Source organism: Herpailurus yagouaroundi, unplaced genomic scaffold (assembly GCF_014898765.1).
Source record: "Herpailurus yagouaroundi ecotype Mexico unplaced genomic scaffold, PumYag 159, whole genome shotgun sequence".
Lineage (NCBI taxonomy): Eukaryota > Metazoa > Chordata > Mammalia > Carnivora > Felidae > Herpailurus > Herpailurus yagouaroundi.
In genome coordinates this window covers 69,875,472-69,898,154 of record NW_024412400.1, presented here as the reverse complement: position 1 = coordinate 69,898,154, position 22,683 = coordinate 69,875,472, and the positions used below count along the sequence as shown (strand labels likewise).

The following is a 22,683-nucleotide window of genomic DNA, read 5'->3' as shown; positions in this document are numbered from 1 at the left end:
TAATAAAATTTTTCTTCCTCTTTGCTTTCTCCTCAGAGTTCTATTGTCTACAGCCAGATAACTCTTTTAACAGTCCGTACAGACAACAGCCCAACAATGACAATTCTCCCATCTAATGTGGCTGAAAGATGAAACATTGGCATTAAATTCTGTTGCTTCCTAATCTCCTGAAGGAAAATCTGGCTTCTTAGTTTCTGTTTTCTCGAGTAACTGATGCATCACTAATGGAGAGAGTTCATTTATAGTATGTAGGTCCTTTGTTGTTGAGGGAATCTCTGGTTGCTTTGATATTAGAGAACTGGGAAAAGATCAGAAGATTGACATTTTGTTTTATTTATTTATTTTAATTTTTAGCATTTATTTATTTTCTTTGAGAGACAGAGACAGAGCGTGAGCAGGGGAGGGGCAGAGAGAGAGTGAGACGTAGAATCCGAAGCAGGCTCCAGTCTCTGAGCTGTCAGCACAGAGCCCGACGTGGGGCTTGAACTAATGAACTCTGAGATCATGACCTGAGCCGAAGTTGGACACTCAACTGACTGAGCCACCTAGGCACTCCTGACATTTTGTTTTAAATGCAATTCTGTCTATACATAGTTTAATGAAGTTGATTTAAAAAATAATTGCAAATCTACAGTTTACTTGTTTTCCATATTTGTAAGTTATATTATGACTTAGGGTTGTTAAAAAAATGTAAAAAACATCTTTTGCAATAACATTTTAGTTCACCTTATACAAGTGATTTTTGGTGTCCACTTGTCGTTAAACCATGTCAAAGCTAAAATACAAGCTCATTTTCTCTTAATTTAAAATACACATAACTCATTTCTTCTCACCCACTACTTAAAATTTTTTTTTAATGTTTATTTATTTTTTATTAAAAAAAAATTTTTTTTTTCAACGTTTATTTATTTTTGGGACAGAGAGAGACAGAGCATGAACGGGGGAGGAGCAGAGAGAGAGGGAGACACAGAATCAGAAACAGGCTCCAGGCTCTGAGCCATCAGCCCAGAGCCCGACGCGGGGCTCGAACTCAACGGACCGCGAGATCGTGACCTGGCTGAAGTCGGACGCTCAACCGACTGCACCACCCAGGCGCCCCAATGTTTGTTTATTTTTGAGAGTGAGAGAGACAGAGCATGAGTGGGGGAGGGGCACAGAGAGGGGGAGACACAGAATCCAAAGAAGGTTCCAGGCTTGAAGCTGTTAGCTCAGAGCCTGACGTGGGCCTCAAACCCATGAACTATTAGATCATGACCTGAGCCAAAATTGGACTCTCAACCGATTGAGTCACCCAGGCGTCCCAACTTCTCACCATCTACTTGATGAACATTAGCTAGTTTTGGCAAAACTTATGGCTAACATGTTTTCCTGCTTGCATTTGCTGTGGTGAAGAGAGTTCATTTCCAGGACCAGTCTGTTACTCTCTGCCTTCATTGTTCTTTCTTTGCTTGTTTATTTTTAATACTTCCAGTTGCTATTTTTATAATCTCATGGTTAAGTCATAAACAGGTTTGTTTTGTTTTTTGTTCTTTTGCTTAGAACCTGAAGTTTTTTTATCTTTTAATACTATTCTTAACCCTGTTGTGGCCTTTTAAACTAAGCAGTTAACAATTAGCTGCTAGTATTTATTAGTATACTGTGTGAAAACATCTTTAGGAACTTAGTAGGATTGGTGCCCTTATTTTTATTATTTAAAACAATTTTTTTTTAATGTTTATTTTTGAGAGAGGGAGTACAAGCAGGGGAGGGGCAGAGAGAGAGGGAGACACAGAATCAGAAGGCGGCTCCAGGCTCTGAGCTGTCAGCACAGAGCCTGATGCAGGGCTTGAACTCAGGAACTGCAGGATCATGACCTGAACTGAAGTTGGATGTTTAACCGACTGAGCCACCCAGGCACCCCTATTTTTATAGTTTCCTTTGAGAGAGAGAAAGCATGTGCACACATGAGCGTAGGAGGGGCAGAGAGAAAGAGAGAGCCAGAATCCCAAGCAGGCTCTGTGCTGTCATGACAGTGCAGAGCCGGATGTGGTGGGGCTTGGTCTCACAATCTGTGAGATCATGACCTGAGCTGTGGTGAAGAATGGAGGCTTACTGACTGAGCCACCCTGGCACCCCAGTGTGCTCTTGTTTTTGAATCATTGCTTTTTATTTATTTTTTAAACAATAAACTGAACTCTGTTCATACTTGTTGGGCTATCAAATACACTCTGCAGAGTATAGCATTGTACAGTAGCCTCATTTTACACATGAGGACATGCTTATGGTTATATGGATATGATATGAAGGGGTTAAACTTGTAAACAGTAGTTCTTTCCATTCTACATCTGTCTTCTAATTGTCTGAAGATCACAGAGAAATACTGAAGTTTTAATCCTTTTTTAATCGAACTTCATTGTTCCATGTGGTGCCACATAAGACAGTGTTTGAATGCCTTAGAAAATTTCTTTCCCACTAAATGGCTATAGTTTTAGTGGAGAATGCTTGAATGATTTTTTTTAAGTTTATTTATTTTGAGGGAGAGAGAGAGAGAGAGAACAAGTGGGGAAGGAACAGAGAGGGAAGGAGAAAGAATCCCAAGTAGGCTCCTCACTGTCATTTCAGAGCCTGATGCAAGGCTTGAATCACGAACCATGAGATCATGACCTGAGCTGAAATCCAGAGTTGGATGCTTAACTGAGTCACCAGGTGCCCCTTTAATAATTTTTTTTTTTTACTTTATCTGTTAGTTTGATTTTTTTAATATGTCTTTTTAAAAAAATGTTTAATTATTTATTTTTGAAAGAGAGAGAGAGAGAGAGAGAGAGAATCCCAAGCACACTCCAGACTGTCAAGCCCAGAGTCTCATGTGGGGCTCAAACTCATAACCGTGAGATCATGACTGAGTCGGTATCAAGAGTCAGACGCTTAACTGACTGAGCCACCCAGGTGCCCCTATATCTATCTTTTTTTTAAAAAAAAATGTTTGTTTGTTTGTTTGAGAGAGAATGCAGGCAGGGGAGGGACGGGGGGGGTGGGGCGGTGGACAGAGAATCGGAAGCATGCTCCATGCTGACAGGCCAACAGCAGTGATGCTGATGCAAGGCTGGAATTCACGAACTGTGAGATCATGATCTGAGCTGACTGAACCACCCAGGCATCCCTTTATACCTTTAGGTTATTTGTCCTAATAGGTTAATGCTCCATCCTGGATCAGTAGAATTTTGGGTGGTCTTGGGAATTACTTCAGTACCAACATAGTGTATTGCCTGATGCCCGTGTGTGTGTGTGTGTGTGTGTGTGTGTGTGTGAGAGAGAGAGAGAGAGAGAGAGAGAGAGAGAGAGAGAGAGAGAGAGAGAGAATGTGTATGTATGAATAGTTTCATTGGAAAAAGTTATACCCATTCCTTCATGTATTGTATTTGGCTGCTTTGCAATATAATAACAGAGTTGAGTAGTTGTGACACAGACTGTGTGGCTTGCAAAACCCAAAATACTTTACTTTCTGGCCATAATTTGCCAACCTCTAGACCATTGCTTAGCAGTGCCTAAAAACTAAGATGAAGCAGTTGTAGTATTCATTTAGTCTCAGTCTGTACTTTATTATAACTTGAGTGGTAGTCAGGGAGAGGAAAGTGATGTTTTGTATTGAAGTAAATGAATTGAATTAAGAAAGTGGATCTTCTTTTCATGACCCCTAGAGAGAAAAGAGAAAGAGAGAGGTAAGGGTGTGTGTGTGTGTGTGTGTGTGTGTGTGTGTGTGTGTGTGTGTCCCCGTCCCCATCCCCGTGTTTGTGTGTCCTGAGTGGGTCAGGCAGACAACATAGCTTGTATTTGCTTGTTTAAATGTTTCATTTTAAATATGGTGAAAAAGCTAAATGGAAACCAATTTAGTAAACCAACATCAGATGAGAATTTGACATTTTTTAGAATTATAAATATGTCATTTATTTTATTACATGTTTAGAATGAATTTTGCCAGAAGACAGGATAGCCCTGATTCTTAAAAAAAAAAATTATTTTATTTTAATGTTTATTAATCTTTGAGAGACTGAGAGACAGAGCATGAGCAGAGGAGGGACAAAAAGAGAGCGAGACACAGAATCTGACGCAGGCTCCAGGCTCTGAGCTGTCAGCACAGAGCCTGACGTGGGGCTCAAACCCACAAACAGCGAGATCATGACTAGAGCCGAAGTTGGATGCTCAATTAACTGAGCCACCCAGGTACCCCAGGATAGCCCCGATATCTTAAAGGACTTTTTTTTTTTTTTTTTTTTTTTTTTTTTATAGAAACATGGTAGTTAAATGAGCTTGTTTTAATTCACTGAAGGCAAAGCATTTGTTGGTACTGTCTAGATTATACCAATTTTAGAAATATGAACTCAGAGTAAGCAGTTTCTGAGTTTTTTCGTGTGAAAATCTGTAAGGAAATACTCTTAAAGACACACAAGAATGACTTTTACATCCTTCAGCAGTAGATAGAAATAAAACATTTTAAAATTCTGAACCCAGTATCTATTTTAACATAAATGCATTTTTTTCTTTGTGCTCAGAAGACTTCAGAATGACAATTTTCATTTAAGTAATTATCTGCTAGCATGTTCTTAATTTTTTAAAAGTTAAGCTTATCCTTTTACAAAGTGAAAGTCGAAGATTTAGTTTTCAAGTGTGATGGAGAAACTGTGCTTCACTGAGAGGGTCAAGTGTGTCATTTTGTCACTCTGTGTTGTCACAGTAAGGTGTGTGCATTGTCACTGTGTGGTCACACAGGACAACTGCCATGTTCGGGCACACTCCACATCTGTTCTAATTTAAAAGTTTTACCAATGATTAATTATTTTGAGTAGTAATGGTGTTAAATGAACTTCTGAAAGACCTATTATAACTGGACTCTTGAGTCATGGTAGCACATAGCACAGCAGAATACGAATGGGCAGTTTGTGTCCTGCATAGAAGTGCACGACCAAGGGGACAAGTGGATGCTGACATCCAGGCCACACTGTCAGCAAGCCATTTCTCTCATGTGGGACGGTGTCCTTTCAGAGGGAAGGGCTCCTTTTTCTTACATATGTTATTTAAAAATGATTGCATGTGACTCCTATGCCAGGCACTGTTGAGCACTTTATAAATATCAAGTTATTCAACTCTTAACAACAATTTATTTTCCATATGAGAAAACTGAGGCACCAGGAGTTTAAGTAACTTGTCTTAGATGGGCTAGCATTCTAAATTCCGTAGCTCCGAGTCAAGTCTAATCTCTGTGGCTCCGCAGTACAGGCTTACCTCCCTGTACCATAGTATGGCCTTTTTATTTTTCTAATTTGTCCTGCTAGGGTGTCGTTTGCACAGAGGTGCCACAGAGGCTGCTGATGGCCCTGATAGCACATTTAAATGCCAAGTTGAAAGGAATTGGACAGGGGGCTCCTACGACAACCGCCCCCGCCATCATGTGGCAAGTAACTTTCTTGCTGAGTGATACATCCAGGTTTTGTTTAACTTGTGTGACTTTGTTTAACTTTTGTTTCACTTCAATTGACTTGTGTGACAGTTTTCCATTATATTGAGCAGAAAAAAATATCCTTCTGTAATTTCTCCCTACTAAGTTTTGTCACATGTAGCTGAGTCTCAGGCTTTATGTGCCTTTTTATCTAAATGTGGGTATCAGCATTGCTCCTTTTGTGCTTTTTGAATGATAACTCCCCTGTTTTGTGTTCTTTTTCTGGGTTTCTTTCTAAGGTGTTCTCACTATTATCCTCCCTTTTCTAATTCACTTTTGGGGAGAAGGGTGGCGTTTATCTTTTGTTCCTTACTGTTACTCTTGAAATCAAATTAATAAAACTTTTACTTGATAGTGTGATTCCCACTCTAATTCTGAGAACTACTCACTTTGCAGTGCTAATAGTTGAAAGAAGTGATCTCTCCATGCTCCCCCAAGATAGATTATTTATTAAACTCTGACTAGTCCCCATCGTGCCCTTTCCTGCCACAAAGTCCAGTGGTTTTTAACCCCCACCTAGAATCACTTGGGGGAGCTTTTCATGCAGTTGATGTGCATATTGTTACTCTAGGCCAATTAAATCTGAATGAGGGACCCACTTTGTCTCACAATTAGGTTAGAATCTGGAAGGGCATTTCTGTAGGACACAGAAAGACCCAATATCCCTGGCATGACCATTTCATTTCTGCTGGGAATGTATTGTTCAGCAGAATGATTTTTGTGTTGTCCTAATTAGCTGTTCAAGTTCTTGGTATCTTGAATCAAATATTCAACCCTTGGGAAGAGTGAGAAACCTAATAAAATGTAGGAATTCTATCAGTTTTTTCTTCTAACTTGTTAAGTGCTGGGTACCTACCTACCTACATGTGTGATCATAGGCGCAAAGTCTTGTTTTTCTTTTCATCCTGTTATTTATTAGACCCTGATGCTTTTCCTGTTCCTTTTCATCCTCCCTCTACTTGTTTCTTTCTCCTTAAAAAATAAAAAGTTGAGCTGTTATCAGCTTTGTATGATCTGTCAGATTTGTCATAATTTCTTTTTGTTTTTTCTTTTAAGTTTATTTATTTTGCAAAAGGGAGCGAGTGCACAAGTGGAGGAGGAACGGGGTGAGGGAGAGAGAATCCCAAACAGGTTCCATATTCCATGATCATGACCTGAACTAAAATCAAGAGTTGGACGTTTAACTGACTGAGCCAGCCAGGCATCCTCACATTTGTCATATTTCTAAGATATCATGAATTATAAATTGCACCATTTATTTAGTAATAGTTTTTTAGAGAAGGAAATTATAGTTACTTTCTTGATATATTCACTTTTATTTTTCATGTAGCTGACAATATTGTGTATTTATCTATACATTTTGATATCACCTTTCGAGTATCATAACTCAAGTTTGAGTCTAAGCCTCTTCTCATGTTCATCTTCTCTTAACATTTTGGAAGTTAGTGAACTGGAAACTTTTGATGGGCAGATTGTAGTGCCTAAAAAATAAATTTGACTTTCAGTAACACTTGAAACTGCCAACCAAACTTTAATTTTAAAAACACTGTGGTTTACTATAAAGAGAATTTCTGGTTTTTATTGCCTTTAATTGCATTGCTTATTCTCAAACGGGCAGATCTCAGGCTACATGATAGCTCTTTGTCTTATTCTTGCACAGTAATTTTTTTTTATATAAATTAAATGTACAATTCAACCACATGTGTTGCTACCAATGAAATTAACTGAAGTGTAATAGTAGCATGATTAGATACCAGTGCATGTTTAAATTGTTATTGATGTGGGTTTGTGGTACTGAGTATATCTAATTTTTAGGAAATAGGGATCATAATACACAGCTTTTAAATCCATTTTTTCTGAGTCACCTAAATAACAAAGAGAAGTGGAAAATTAGAGCCAGTGATGGCAGAGCTGTTTGATCTGACCATTCTGCCGTTCAGTCTCATCTCAGGGTTGGTTTCTTTAGGATATTCCTCCTGTTACAGCTCCTTCCCCTTCCCCCTTCTTAATTGTCTGGCTGCCTCAAATATTACCTGTATATGTGATAGGGTGGGAAATGAGATGGGGAGAGGAGAGGTCCAGACATCTAGATGCTTGGAGGCCTTGATGAATGCTTAGTATGTTACTAGAAACTGGCATGTGAAGGAAGACAACTTATTAAGTCTTTTGTGAAATGGATCAGTGGAATTGAGAAGATTCAGTTGAAACACTTTGCTTTACAAATGTATTTCTTTTTCTATGGTTCCAGTTGCAGGTAATCACCATTTATTTGTTGTTTTCAGTCATGTACTGAACAATTTAATTTGGACTTTATCTGTGACTTTTGTTAAGTTCATTTAATAAAAATCTTTCTGGGGACTTTGGCTCAGGTCATGATCTTGTTGTTTGTGAGTTTGAGCTCTGCATTGTTAGTGGGATTTGGGATTCTCCCTGCCACCCCTCCCAACTTGTGCTCTTTCCTTCACTCAAAAGAAATAAACTTAAAATCTTTCTAAGCAGATTGATTGTTATGTTTTCCTCTTAATTCTTGGGATGTTTCTTCCAAATTCTGCAAAATTATAAATTCATTTGTAATTTCTATTTGTTAAGGATACCAGGTACAATTTCTTGAATTTATTTCTGGCTACGAGGTAATAGATTCGATTCTGTTGCTACTTTAAATTATAAGCAAGTTTTTGTTTTGCTTGTACCTTTCCCTGGGGAGAGAACCCATAATCCATTAGCTTTTTAAGAAATCTGTAAATCAAGTAAATTTACTTCTAGAGACTGGAGGGCAGTAATTTTGAAGATCAGTCAAAATATACTGTTGTGCTGTTTTAAAAGATTTTTGTATCTTAAAAAAATTCTAATTATATCTAGGTGGTAGATTTTAGGAGAGGTCTACTGAGTTACCAGTGTCCTTTTCTTTTCTTTTCTTTTCTTTTCTTTTCTTTTCTTTTCTTTTCTTTTCTTTTCTTTTCTTTTCTTCCTTCCTTCCTTCCTTCCTTCCTTCCTTCCTTCCTTCCTTCCTTCCTTCCTTTTTCTTCTTCTTCTTCTTCTTCTTCTTCTTCTTCTTCTTCTTCTTCTTCTTTGATGTTTATTTATTTTTGAGAGAGAGACAGAGCACAAGTGGGGGAGTGGCAGAGGGAGAGGGAGGCACAGAATCCGAAGCAGGCTCCAGGCTCTGAGCTGTCAGCACAGAGCCCGAGGTAGGGCTCAAACCCAGGAACCCAGGAACCATGAGATCGTGACCTGAACCAAAGTCAGACGCTCAACCGACTGAGCCACCCAGGCGCCCGTGATGTTTATTTCTTTTGAGAGAGAGAGAGAGAGAGAGTAGGGAAGAGGCAGACAGAGGAGAGAGAACAAGAATCCTAAGCAGGCTCCATGATCAATACAGAGCCCAACATGCGGCTCTATTCCATGACCCTGAGATCATGACCTGAGCAAAAGTCAAGAGTCGGAGGCTAAACAAAGTGAGCCATCCAGGTGCCCTAGCAGTGTCTATTTTTGTGCTGAAAGCCTTTTCTAAAATTAATACTTCAGTTATTTCAGGTAAAATGTTATGAAATATAGATTGTAAGAGCAAAGCTTTTTATCTGGATACAAAACCAAACATTTGGCAGACATTTATTTCATCATAAGAAGTAAAGCAAATGGGTTATAGTTTATGTAGTATGCAAAGTAGTTGGTAGGTTTACACTAATTTTATAACGTGATTGATCACATGCTCTTGAGTCGTCTTTAAATGGCAAAATAATCAGCTTTTATTTGCCACTTCCTGGAAATGGTACTGAAATTACTGGTTATATATAGCCAGGATCTCCTAGACATCTTTAGAATAAAAATTCACAGTTAAGTTCTTTCTTACCAATATGATTTATTTGTGCTGTAATACAGTTTCTACTGTTTTATTTTCAAATATGTATCTACCTATTCCCACATTATATTATGGATAATATGATACATCATTATGGATCTTAAATACTGTGTGTGTTCTGTGCACTATTCTTAGATCTTTTGTGGGACAGCAAGGTGACCGATAATTCCCTGGTCTCAAGAGGTCTGGCAGGGGAGGCTTGATAGTAAGCAGTAACACGGTTGTAATAAAGGAGGCTCATTTTTGTGTCCTTGGGTAGTGGGATGAATAATCAAGAGGGGAAACTGATTTGGGCTAAACCTTGGAAGAGATGGACTCGGTTAGTGGCCAAAACCACATAATAGAAGGAAGTTCCTGGTACAGGATGAGTAATGTCATGGCAGCCAAAGTGTGTAGAGAACAGAGACACTGGTGATGTGCTGGTGAGAGTAGAGGATGTTGGGCAAGTGTGGTTATATGTTTATTTTTGAGAATGAGTGAGCGGGGGTGGGGGTGGGTGGTGGGAGAGAGAGGAAGAGAGAGGATCTTAAGCAGGCTCCACACTATCAGTACAGAACCCAGCGTGGGACTCAAACTCAGAAACTGTGAGATCATGACCAGAGCAGAAACCAAGAGTTGGGCACTTAACGGACTGAGCCACCTAAGCATTCCGGGCAAGTGTGATTACTAAGGCAGGTGTAAAGGATACACATTTTGGGATTCCTGGACAACTTGAATTACTTTAGTACAAATAGTTTTAATATACATTCTGTCAGGTTATCTTAAATATGCATTAGATTTTTGTAATTCTTTGGAAGAGTATATAATTATATCTTTCAAAATTCAGATAATTCATTTTATAAACTTAAGAATTAAGTGATATATATGCTTTATATATGCCCTCCAAAATGGCCAGGACGTGGCTAAATAAGTTGACTAGGAAAACAGCTAATGTAGGGACTTCCTAAATTTTTCAGATTGTATTATATGTGCAAATGGGCATACCTGTTGACATACCATTTTCCACAGATTTATTCACTCTTGAAATCCTAGAATCAAATATTTATTTCACTATTTAAATATTTATTAAATTACTATTAGGACTCTTTCCCTTAAGGAAATATAGTCTAAAAGGGAAAGCTAAATGAGTCGATGAAGAAAACAAAAGTAGAGAAAAACTAATTAGAGAAAACTGAGATTAGAGACATCTATGAGTGTGATGGAAGAAAGACTCACTAATCACAGAAAAGGAAGAGAAGAGAACCAGGCAGAGGAGGAACAAGAAAGACTAGCAACTGGAATGATCTAATTTAGTATTTTCCAAAGGTAGATAGATTTGTGTGAGTTTGTGCATGGTATATATGTACACACCCTGGTAGTGAAAAACAAGTATCCATTGGGGTACAGGACTCTATTAGTCTATTTATGTTTGTTTTAAATTTTAAAAATTAAGTGTTACTAATATCTGACAGATGGGTTAAATTTGCACCCTCATTCCGCCCTGATGTCAGAAAGTTCTATCTAAAGTGGTACATAAAGGGATTGAGGAGGGGGGAGCTCCACAAGGCAGCTGTGGCAATCCCAGTCATTCACTTCTTTTCTGGGAGTTGCTACGAGTCTGAGCTTACTATTCTAAGTTTACTTGTGTTTGATAACGTAGACTTATGGAGTAATTTCAACCAAACCCTGCAAAACAGACAAATATTTTAAAGATTCATGCAAAAGAAACTGACTGTGAGAAATGTGAATAAGAATAGTAAAGAAGCAAATGGTAGAGCTGATACTTAAACTACTAGAATGAGCTTTTTTACCTATTATGATCTAATTATTTTAGAAGATGGCTAAGCATATAAGAGATTATCAAAAAAGATATTTGACATGTAGGAATACATCTTTGTTCCTTCAGTTTTCTATGTTTTAAAATACATGTAATTTAGGGGCACCTGGGTGGCTCAGTCGTTTAAGCATCCTACTCTTGATCTTGGCTCAGGTCATGATCTCACTGTTGTGAGATCAAGCCCCGCATTGGGCTCTGTGCTTGAATAGCACAGAGACTGCTTGGGGTTCTCTCCGTCCCTCTGTCTCTGCCCCTCCACTGCTCACTTGCCAAGTGTGCACACACACACACATGCTCCCTCCCTCCCTCTCTTTCTCTCTCTCAAAATAAATAAACATTAAAAAAAAAGTAAAATGTGTGTAATTCAGTAGCACATGTTAATTATTTATAAATAACTAGAATGGATGTATGCCCAAACTTTTCTCTGTTAAGGGTGCTCAGTCAGTTTTTGGATAACAAGTAGCCCTATATAGCTTATAGCTCAAAAACTCATGAAAACTCTGATAAAACAATTGATGTTCATAGCAAATGACCCTGAGGTAAACAGTTCTAGCTGTAATCTAGTTTTTGTTTTGACTCACTTATGATGTCTGTAGAACATTTGTCCAGTAGGTCTACAAAGGATCTACCAACTGGTTCACAAGTGTCTTGTGCCAAAAGACCTTGGTGCCTGCAGAGGCTGATATGATATTGTATGTTGATGTAACTGTGTATAATTTCAGTAAGTGTGTGCCATGTTTAATAAATGTTATTTTAATTCCTAGATATTATAACTTAACTACCCGAAAGTTACTTAGTAGCCCTGAAGTTGTTTAGATTGGCCATGGAGTTGGCAGCACAAATGAGAGTTCTAGTTAATTAAAGATAAGATCAGAGAGGAGCCAACTTAAAGGGATTATATTCTTTCTACAGTTATTCAGTGTATTTGCTTAGTTATCTTTTTAGTGTTTACTGACTTAATTCACTGGTTTGGTGGAGGAGGTAAAGCTCCTGCATTCCTTTCTGTGGCATCAGCTTGCCCTGTTACATAAAATTGTACTCTAGCACGTGGTGGAATCTGCACTGGTCAGCGTTAGACCGGAGAGCCACCACTTTGACAGGGCGTCTGAAAAACAACTTGTATATTTTACACAGAAGGACACAGAAAATAACGTGCTATGACTTAGCAATTGAGATGATGGGGTAAACTCTGTAAAATGTAGACTCTGAAGAGATTAAACTTTAATAAGTTTTGATTGAAATTGTTTCAAAACCAATCATGCATTTGTTTTTATTATTAAACAATATATAGAAGATAAGTTCATACCAGTCCTTGCGGCTCATGATCATAGATTATGAACATGCTATACTGGGCCCTATCACAGTAATATTTGCACCAGTTAAGTTGAATGGGGGTGAATGTACACTTTGTGCAGATCCATCTTTTCCAGCCTCCCTTTTGTTCATTGTGTCAACCTTTTAGGAGTGTTGTAAAGATTCAGTGCCTGCCACTTACTACCCCAAAAGTTGCTGCTGTTGCTTATATAAGATAATAGTTGTTTAGGGGGGGAAGGATAATCGTTGGTGGCGGGAACCTTACAGAGGTAAATAAAAATAATTTGATAACATGGAGACTTGTTGTGGGAAATATCTTAAGCTGAATTTGTTTTAGGGCACACTGAATATTGTACTTTCCTTTTTCTCAGCAGCAGCAACTTGTGATTGGCGGTACCGGATATTCAATTGCACATCCCCACATCAATGCACTGCCAATGGTAAGAATTCCTCCCACTCCGAATGGTAGAGTGTTTTAATTGGTCTTTTTATTATTCTCTTACTTGGGAGGGTCTCTTAAGAATTTTTAAAGTTTGTCATAGGTTGACAAAATATATCTGTGTTCCCAGAGTAAAGAAATGTTTTAAAAAATATATGTAAGGTAAGGCACTTAAAGTAATTAATTTTTGATTATTTAGTTAAAAAAGAAAAGGGCGAACCCTTACTTCGGAGAGTTCCATCATCTATAGATTGTATAACCACTTGGCTGTAGTTATCAGGATGAAAACTATTATTATATGGCAATGATCTTGTATTTTAACAGGTGGGCTATATTTTATGAATAGAATTTTCTTGTTAAATAGTCTTTTTGCATATTGCATTTATCTTAATATTTATAGTTAATGGGCAGTTAAATGTCTAAAATTCTACCTGTTTTTAGTGAGTGAATGATTTCCAAGAGAACCATCCTTACTATTTAAAAAGATCATTTAGAAACCTTTCTCTGTGGAATAAACATCTGTGAACTGTGTTATACAGCAGAAAAGCCAATCTGTAAGAGTTGAGATAGCTCTCTTTTCTGTATATGTCTTAGATAACTTTTGGCAAGAACTCTTCTGCAATTAAATGACAGAATTGGGCTAAATTTCTAAAGTTTATTCTAACTGTAGGCTGAGTGATCTCATTACTGTTAACTAAAATCAGAATGACTCTCCCTTACAAAAAGTAATTCTTTACCTAAGTGGTATTGGTTATGTATTTTAGAGTTCAATAAATAGGACAATTAATTACTTAACAGTAATCAATTTCAGAATGTTTTCTGTAGTACATTATTAAAACTTTTTTTTACTTAATCAAATTTTTTATTTTAAACATTAAATCAAATAGCTATAGAAACTGAAAAAGACTTCTAGAACTTGGTGGGAAATAGTAGATGTATCAGTCTGAAATAAAAGCTACTAAAAATTAACTAGAATCAGAATAAGTGGGCAAGATGAGTTATCTGTGAACAAATTCCTAGGAAATGATTCATTTTAAAGACGGGCTGGTCAGTATGTTGATAAGAGGAAAATTTCTTCTCTCTTTCCCCCCTCTTATTTTCTTCAACATTCCCCATTAACTGCTGAGAGAGAACGTTTTGTGTGGCCTTACTTGACACAATGACATGGTTCTTCATTAGTTTATGAGACGCTTGCTGGGTTCTTTAGGGTGCTTGTGTGACTCAATAACCATTGTTAAAATCTGCTGTTTTCTTCTGAAGCATTACAGTTTCTCATGTAAGAAACAGCTCTCTGGTAAATCAGCATCATCATTTGGATTACCTGCCCTTGGCTTTATGTTTGAAGTTCACATTTGAAACCTGTTCGTTTTCTTGATAGTCTTAACTATTTGTGGCATGTCCCCCTTAAGAATCCATTGTGCGGGCCTGTTGGGTATGTGAGGTACAGGTGCTGTGTAACTGGCTACCTCTTCTAAGTGCCTATCTTCAAGTGAGTTTTTGAATGTGTCCCTCACAGACTGTAAGTTGTTTTGTTTTTGGAACAGCTCTTAGACTGTATTTCAAATCAGGTTATTTCCAACACATTTACCAATTTTGTTGAGAATTCCTTAAATCATTTTTGAGTCATGATCACAGAAATTTATGTTAGTTCTAAAAATGTGTTAGTGTTAGAGATGAAAAAGGCCAGGATTACAACATACTTGCTTATAGTCTAGCTGAGGACATGACAGCCATTTGTACATACTTGCATGATGTGCTAATAAATTTATAGGTATTGGTTCACAGTGGTAGTTTTCTCATGAACCTGAGAAATGCCTGTGTTTTGAGTTAAACCTGTGCTATGTAGTATCTTACATTCTTTCCCTGAAAATGAAAAGGAATGCTTTGTGGGAACACTTACCTTACCTCTACCACCCCACCCCCACCCTCAACTTTGTTTTTGATATAAATAAGCATGAGGGATTCATAATACTCTTTTTTGCTTATTCTTCACTTGGCTAGGTACAATTTATTTTAACTCTAATTGTACCTTACATCATCATGGTTTACAGCTACTCTCCTAAATAAATGTGGATCCCACTGTATTAATAGAATCTGTTGTTCTACAAGTGTATATTACTATTTTAACTTTTTGTGCACATTTTCAGACATACACTGAAGAAGACAGAATAGCATAATGAACTCAGCTGCAGTGGTCAGGAATTTTGTTTCATCTTTAACCACCTTGTTTCCATGTCCCCCCACCCCCTGTCATTTTGGAGCTAATACTTGTATCATATGATTTCATTCATACATATTTTATTTAGTATGTAGCTATGTAAGATATGGACTATTAAAAATTATATATATACATATATATATACACACACACACACACATACACAATACCATTAATCACACTTGAAAAATTGGTAATAGTTTCTTTTTTTTATTTGAAAAGGGATTTAAATATACTTTTGAAAAATTATAGTGAAAACCAAAATTTGTCATCTTAAACATTTTTAAGTGTGTAGTTAGTACACTTAAGTGTAGTGTTAACTCTATTCACATTGTTGTACAACAGATCTCTAGAACTTTCTCGTCTTGCAAAACTCAAACAGATTGAAACTGATATCCGTTAAACAGAAAAATTCCCATTTCTCCCTCTTACCGGCAGCTGGCAACAAACATTTTCCTTTTCGGTTTTATGAGTTTGACTACCTTAGATACTTTATACTTAGTATAAGTGGAATCATACAGTATTTGTCTTCTGTGATTGGCTTACTTAGCATAATGTCCTTTGGTCTCATCAGTCTTGTAGCATGTAGCATGTGACAGGATTTCCTTCTTTTTAAAGGTTGATGTTCCATTGTATGCATATATCATATTTTCTTTATTCATTCATTAGTGTATACTTAGGTTGCTTCCATCTTTGGCTGTTGTGAATGATGCTGCAGTGAACATGGGTGTGCAAATATCTCTTCAAGATCCTGCTTTCACTTCTTGGTACATACCCAGAAATGAGATTGTTGGATCATATGGAAACCTCCATAGTGTTTTCCAGAGTGGCTGCACCATTTTCTATTCCTACCAAAAGTGCACAAGTATTCTGATTTCTCTTTGTCTACATTCTCTACATTCTGTCCAACACTTGTTATTTTCTGTGGTGTTCTTTTATTTTTTTGATAGTGGACATTCTAATGCATGAGATGTTGACAATAATTTCTTAATATCAGTAAGTAGCTGTTTAGTTTAAATGTTCCTCATTTGCTCATAAATAATGTTTCTACAGAGTCACTACAAAATCCATACATTACATTTGGTTGGTATATACACCTTAACTCTTCTACCTCCTTATTTATTATATTTTTCCCTTTTAACTTACTTGCCATGTAAATTTCCTCATTCTGTGTTTTTTTATTATTATTATTATTATTATTATTATTAATTTTCAATGTTTATTTACTTTTGAGAGAGAGAGAGACAGAGACAGAGTGTGAGTGGGGAGGGGCAGAGAGCAAAGGAGACACAGAATCCAAAGCAGGCTCCAGGCTCTGAGCTGTCAGCAGAGACCCCATTGTGGAACTCAAGCTCACAGACTGTGAGATCATGACCTGAGCTGAAGTCGGATGCCCAACTGACTGAGCCACCCAGGCGCCCCTATTTTTTGAATTGCATCCCTGTAGTAAAATGCTTCTCTTTCCCTTGTACTTTTTTGTAAATCAGTAGTTATATCTAAGAGCTTAATCTAATTCAGGTTTTTCTTGCTTTATTTTGTGGTGTTAGGGTGACAGAATATTTCGTAAGGAGGTGCTGAGTACTCCCAAGAAGAAATAGCTGTTTAATTGTCTCTGTTTGTGAGATTAGGTTACTGTTGATCACTGCCTAGATCTCTTATTTCTATGCAAACATTCAAAATGTTGATATCCTAATTATATCAAGGTTTCATATATGATCTGTAATATCTCTGTAAAAGAAACTTCCCTCATCAGATGCTTGGTTACTCTGTGGCACAGTTTGCACAGGAAAGGCATACTAATTACTTGATTCTTTCCTTTATTTACCAACTTTGAAAGTATTTGAGTTGTTTCCTAGAATCTTGGAAAAGTAGACCAGTGAGGATTTTTTTCTTTTTTCTGAAGTGTCATTGAGCTTGTAGATTTAAATAGTTTATGTTTATTGCATTGTAGTTTTTATTCTTCTGATGATGATGCTCATTGTCTTGGCCAGATGAGTCTTTTTATTTTTAAAAAAAAATTTTTTTTTTCCAACGTTTATTCATTTTTGGGACAGAGAGAGACAGAGCATGAATGGGGGAGGGGCAGAGAGAGAGGGAGACACAGAATCGGAAACAGGCTCCAGGCTCTGAGCCATCAGCCCAGAGCCTGACGCGGGGCTCGAACTCACGGACTGCGAGATCGTGACCTGGCTGAAGTCGGATGCTTAACCGACTGCGCCACCCAGGCACCCCCAGATGAGTCTTTTTAAGTTGGCTTTTACATAAACTTCTTTTTCTTTCATATTTGTAAAATATTAGGTATTATTAAATATAAATGTAATATAACATTAAAATATAAAATATAGAATATATATGTGAAATATGTCAGATATAAATATGTAAATATATAAAATACATATAGAAGTATTACATAGGATTTTTTGTCTTAATATATATTTATATATCTAAACCAGTACCACCAACATGATTACTAAAAACTGCTTTTTTGGCCTTTGTCCTGCTGGGGTTTACAGTGTTAAGTATTCTGTTTTATAGTACTTGAAGTACATTCACCTGTATGATTTTTCTGCCATCTTGTTATATAGTCAGGTCCGTTTGTTTCATTTTATTTTCAGTGTTTAGCATTTAAGTGTTTTGATTTAGTTTTGTTTTATAATTATATATAAATCATTCATGTTAATTATAAATAAGGTACATTTTTATTTCTCCCCGTATAGGTAACCAGTTGTAACTATATTGCTATTAAAAAAATATATATAAGCAAACCCACGTGTATACGTAAACTAGAGATCATCTTAAAGCACTGTATGGAGCTAGCCTGCCTTCCTTTTAATAACTGTGTAGTAGTCCATTACATGGATGTACCTAACTTGTTTCAAGAATGGGAGTTTTATGTGTGACCATAAATATGCATATTATTTTTTTAGGCAATTTGCCAAATTCCCTTAGACATTTTGGCATCTTCTGGTTTTTTTTCCCACTTACAAACAGTATATAGTCAGAACTTATATGTATATATAGTCTGAAAGTTGAGAAATCGTATTGCACTATAGTTCTAATTTGCATCTTTTCATATTTTTTAGAACTATTTGTGTGTCTTTTTCTTTGAACTGTTGAAAAGATTCTTATTTTCAAGAAAATCTGTCAACTTTTTTGATCTGTCCCTCAGACCTCCTATTTTCTGTTGTTCTGAGTCTGTAGTCATGTCACAACTTCTAAAAATTAATTTGGTTTAACAATAATATTTTTCTGCTAAGAAAACAACTAAGCTGACTGGCTGTCTTATGTTTGATTTCAGTGGAATTGGACCCTTGATATAACCATTTTATTTGGAAAATGAACCCAGAAAGTTCCTGTGGGTGTGATGGAGTAGTGGGGAAGTAAGAAAAGATAAAGAGGCCAGTAAGGATGCCTTAAACAGTAGATTACTGTTGTGGGCAGTTGAGGCTCAAATCATGTAGGGACCTCTGGGAGACCGAATAGAATATGCCTCTGAGTTATTTCACTCAAGGGGCATTGAAGTGGGAGTAATTTGTCTACCAACTCCCTTTCCATATTGGTGGAGTTACGCTTTCGGGGTGGGCAGGTCCTCAGCAACTTCTCCCTGACCTAAACCTGTGGCCAGAGATGACCTGTAGGTGTTAGTGGAAAAAAAGCTGTCTCGTTCCTAAGGAAAGTAGAGTGGTAAGCGGATGTGGGCTGGGCACTGCCAGCTCTGTTGCATCAGTGAATGTTCCAGTCTGCAGTTACATTCTCAGTGTAAATTAGTAAATCATTCTTCTCATTCATAAATTGCTCTAGTGTATTTTGTTAACATTTATTCTCTCAGAACTATATTATCCTAAGAGAACTGATAAAAGTTAAGTTGTAGTTTGCTAGACTGAGGATAAGGCCCCAAAGAGTTGTGACCCTCCCTGGAGGTAGGATCATTGAGGTGGTGCATATTGAGAAACCAATGATCTGTTCCCTTTTACTATCTACTTTTTTTTTTTTTTTTAAGTTTATCTATTTATTTTGAGAGAGAGAGAACATTCCAGGCAGGCTCCACACTGTCAGCACAAAGCCCAACTCAGGGTTGCAACTCACAAACTGAGATCGTGACCTGAGCCGAAACCAAGAGTCAGACGGACAGTTAACCACCTGAGCCAGCCAGGTGCCCCTACTACCTACTTTTTAATTACATCATCTGTGAATTAACTTGTTCTATTCATTGTAGAAAACTTCATTGTCATTATTTATCATCTTTTGTTGTCATGTGATTTTGAAGTGGTGTCATTAAATGTGAAGAATGAATGGCATTACCTATATAGATGGCATTGTATAAAGTATTCATATTCCTTTGGTTGTGAATTTATGCCTCTGGAGAATTAATTTTCAAATCAGTAGTAAAATGCACGTTGGATTTATATTAATCCCCTGTATCTTACCACTGGATGATTGTTCTTTGATGTGAGGCTTCTGTAACTAAAATGGAACCTGAAAGATTGTCTTATCTATCATTTGAAAGTCAAAGAAAGCTTGAATTCTTACATAGATTTAAGCCTTACCTTAAATGTAATAGTAGAACTTGTTATGGTGGGTTGCTGTTGTTATTTAAAAATTGATCTTCATGCTTCACATAATTTTGGCATCTCTTCCCTAGGTTTTAATATGGACACCATGCAACCAGAAACAAAATGTAGCTCTCTTCTTATCTCAAGGAACCCAGAATAGAATGAGAGCAAGAATTTAAAACTCACATAGAGGTAGAGAATGGGTGTTAAATGGAAAAATGTTAGGGACACCTGGGTGGCTCAGTCGGTTAAGTGTCCGACTTCGGCTCGGGTCATGATCTCGTGGTCCGTGGGTTCAAGCCCCACATCTGGCTCTGTGCTGACAGCTCAGAGCCTGGAGCCTGCTTCGGATTCTGTGTCTCCCTCTCTCTCTGCCCCTCCCCCACTCATGCTCTGTCTCTCTCTCTCTGTCAAAAATAAACAAACATTTAAAAAAAACGACTAGGGGCGCCTGGGTGGCGCAGTCGGTTAAGCGTCCGACTTCATCCAGGTCACGATCTCACGGTCTGTGAGTTCGAGCCCTGCGTCGGGCTCTGGGCTGATGGCTCAGAGCCTGGAGCCAGTTTCCAATTCTGTGTCTCCCTCTCTCTCTGCCCCTCGCCTGTTCATGCTCTGTCTCTCTCTGTCCCAAAAATAAATAAACGTTGGAAAAAAAAAATTAAAAAACGACTTAAAAAATAAATAAAATGAAAAGTGTCCTTGGGGCACCTGGGTGGCTCAGTCAGTTGAACTTCCAACTCTTGATTTAGGCTCACATCATGATCCCAGGGTCATGGGATCGAGCCTCATATCCCCCCCTCTTTTGGGTGCTTGGGTGTTCTCTCTTTGTTAAAAAAAGGGGGGGTGGGGCATCCTATCTTCACTTGTTTTCTGGCCTTATTTTTAAGTATTTCAAACTTTTCAAACGGTCTGTACTATGTTAAATTCAGTCTTACTAGTAGGTTCTAACACATTCAGGGGTGGGCTACGTGCTTTAATATTAGCAATACAGCCATAACATTTGAAGCTACAGGCCATTGCAAATTTCTTGAATGTATTGAAGCTATTAGGAGTCTCTATTTTTTACCATTCTTCCTTTTATCAATTCATCCATCTTTCCAGTGGATAGTGGATGGATTTTTTTTGTTATTTAAGTTTTAATTTTTTGCTCCGAAAGGAAATTAACATAGTAAAGTTTGGTATGTAACAGACAGGAGTTTCTGATTTTAATATGTACTATTTATTCTCTTGTCCATGTTCTGCCAGTTACTGCCTTTTTAAGCCAGTTATTTTCAGTCGTATCTTTTGATTGTTTTCCTTTGGTTCATTGGAACAGAGATCCTTCACAATGACTAGTTTCTCTCCTTCCTGTGATTGTCATTTTCTCCTATAAGCAGGATCGTTAAATTTAAAAAAAAAAAAAAAGATGCTAATGCTCTTATTTCACTATATTATTTGTTTCTAGTCAGATGTTTAATGGGATCATTTTATTATAATTTGACCCTTTCAAAAAATGACTTCGAACACAAGGGTTTGCGAATTTAGAGTAGATTACATAGAAATACTTCAAATGTGTAAAGTATTTGGAGACACCAAAAGACATTTGATTAATTTAAAAGTTATTTGATGAATGAGAAAGTAAATAAAAATCCGAGCAGAAATGGAAGGATGAGTGAATGTTCTGTGATAGAGTGTAAATATCTTGTTTAAATAAGTCTCTGTAACTTTGTGAGGTTTTTAATATCTTTATTTTATAGATGAGGAAACAATTATTCCTGTTTATAATCACTTAGATGATAAATTGTAGAGATAGCTCTGAACTAGGTCTTGTTTCCACAGTTCTGTCCTTTCCTGAGAGTGTCTGCACTACTGTTCTAATACAGAGATGGGAACCATGGTGAGATGGGACTGGGGTGGGACCATAGGTTCTCACAAAGATCACTTCTCCTTTATTTTCCATGAGAAACATTTAAGGAATAAAATTGTTATACTGTCCTTCAAAACAAAAGAAATTATATCCATTTAAAAAATATAGAGGTTTCAGTATTCATAAATTTATACAAAAAATTAAGGTTTTTATTTTTTTCATTCAAGGAGAGATTTGATAAATTAGCTGAAATTTCAGAAACTAAGTCACAGTAAAGCATTTGATTTGAAAATTGTGAACTTGTGAAGTATATTTTGTGTTTCTTTCACTAATCTTTAAAATCATTTAATTGTTTTATAATGCCTTTTAGTATATTCTCTACATGATTATACTTCCCTACAACTGTGGATAGGATAAAATAAACAGTGGCTTTCATAAAAGTAAATAGTTTATTATTATTTTTAATGTTTATTATTTTTGGGAGAGAGAGAGACAGAGTATGAGCAGGGAAGGGGCAGAGAGAGAGGGAGGCACAGAGCCTGACGCGGGGCTTGATCTCATAAGACCACGGGATCATGACATGCACCATAGTAGGACGCTTAACAGACTGAGCCACCCAGGTGACCCAAAATAAATACTTTAAGTTCACGTGTTTGGAAATGATATGTAAGCCATTTATCTACCTGTTTTTTTTTCTTTTATAGTGGCTACTCCCCATAGTAGAGATGGAAATTTATTTCAAGAACAAACTTTCTCTGATCTATCTGCCACGTGGGGATGACCTTTTTACCATCACCAATAAGTTTGTGTGTGTGTGTGTGTGTGTGTGTGTGAGAGAGAGAGAGAGAGAGACAGAGAGGTGACTCATTGAGACACCTTGGTCCTTGGCCCTTGTTTGCCATTGTGTCCTCCTCCCCTTTCCACCTCCACATCTGGACCTGCAGTCTATAGGTGTGGTAGCCACTAGTGATAATGTGGCTGTTGAGCACTTGAAATATGACTAGTCATGGTTGAGATGTACTATAAATATAAAATGCATTCTGGATTTTAAAGATAAAGAAAAATCTTGATTTTAAAATACTGATTATAAGAAATGATCACATTTGGGTTATATGTTGTGTTAAATTAAATATACTAGTAGAATAATTGCCACCTGTTTCTCCTT

General features: G+C 37.1%; 1 protein-coding gene across 3 annotated transcripts in view; it reads left to right on the top strand.

Moving 5' to 3' along the window:
- The window catches only part of TBL1XR1 (TBL1X/Y related 1), a 184,279-nt gene that overhangs the window by 83,315 nt on the left and 78,281 nt on the right, over positions 1-22,683 (top strand). For 2 of the 3 annotated variants that reach the window (XM_040480799.1, XM_040480796.1), the window contains exon 2: positions 12,834-12,902. The gene's annotated coding sequence lies outside the window, so the exon portion shown is untranslated. The remainder of the gene's footprint in view (positions 1-12,833; positions 12,903-22,683) is intronic. The other variant, XM_040480800.1, reaches the window with a different exon arrangement.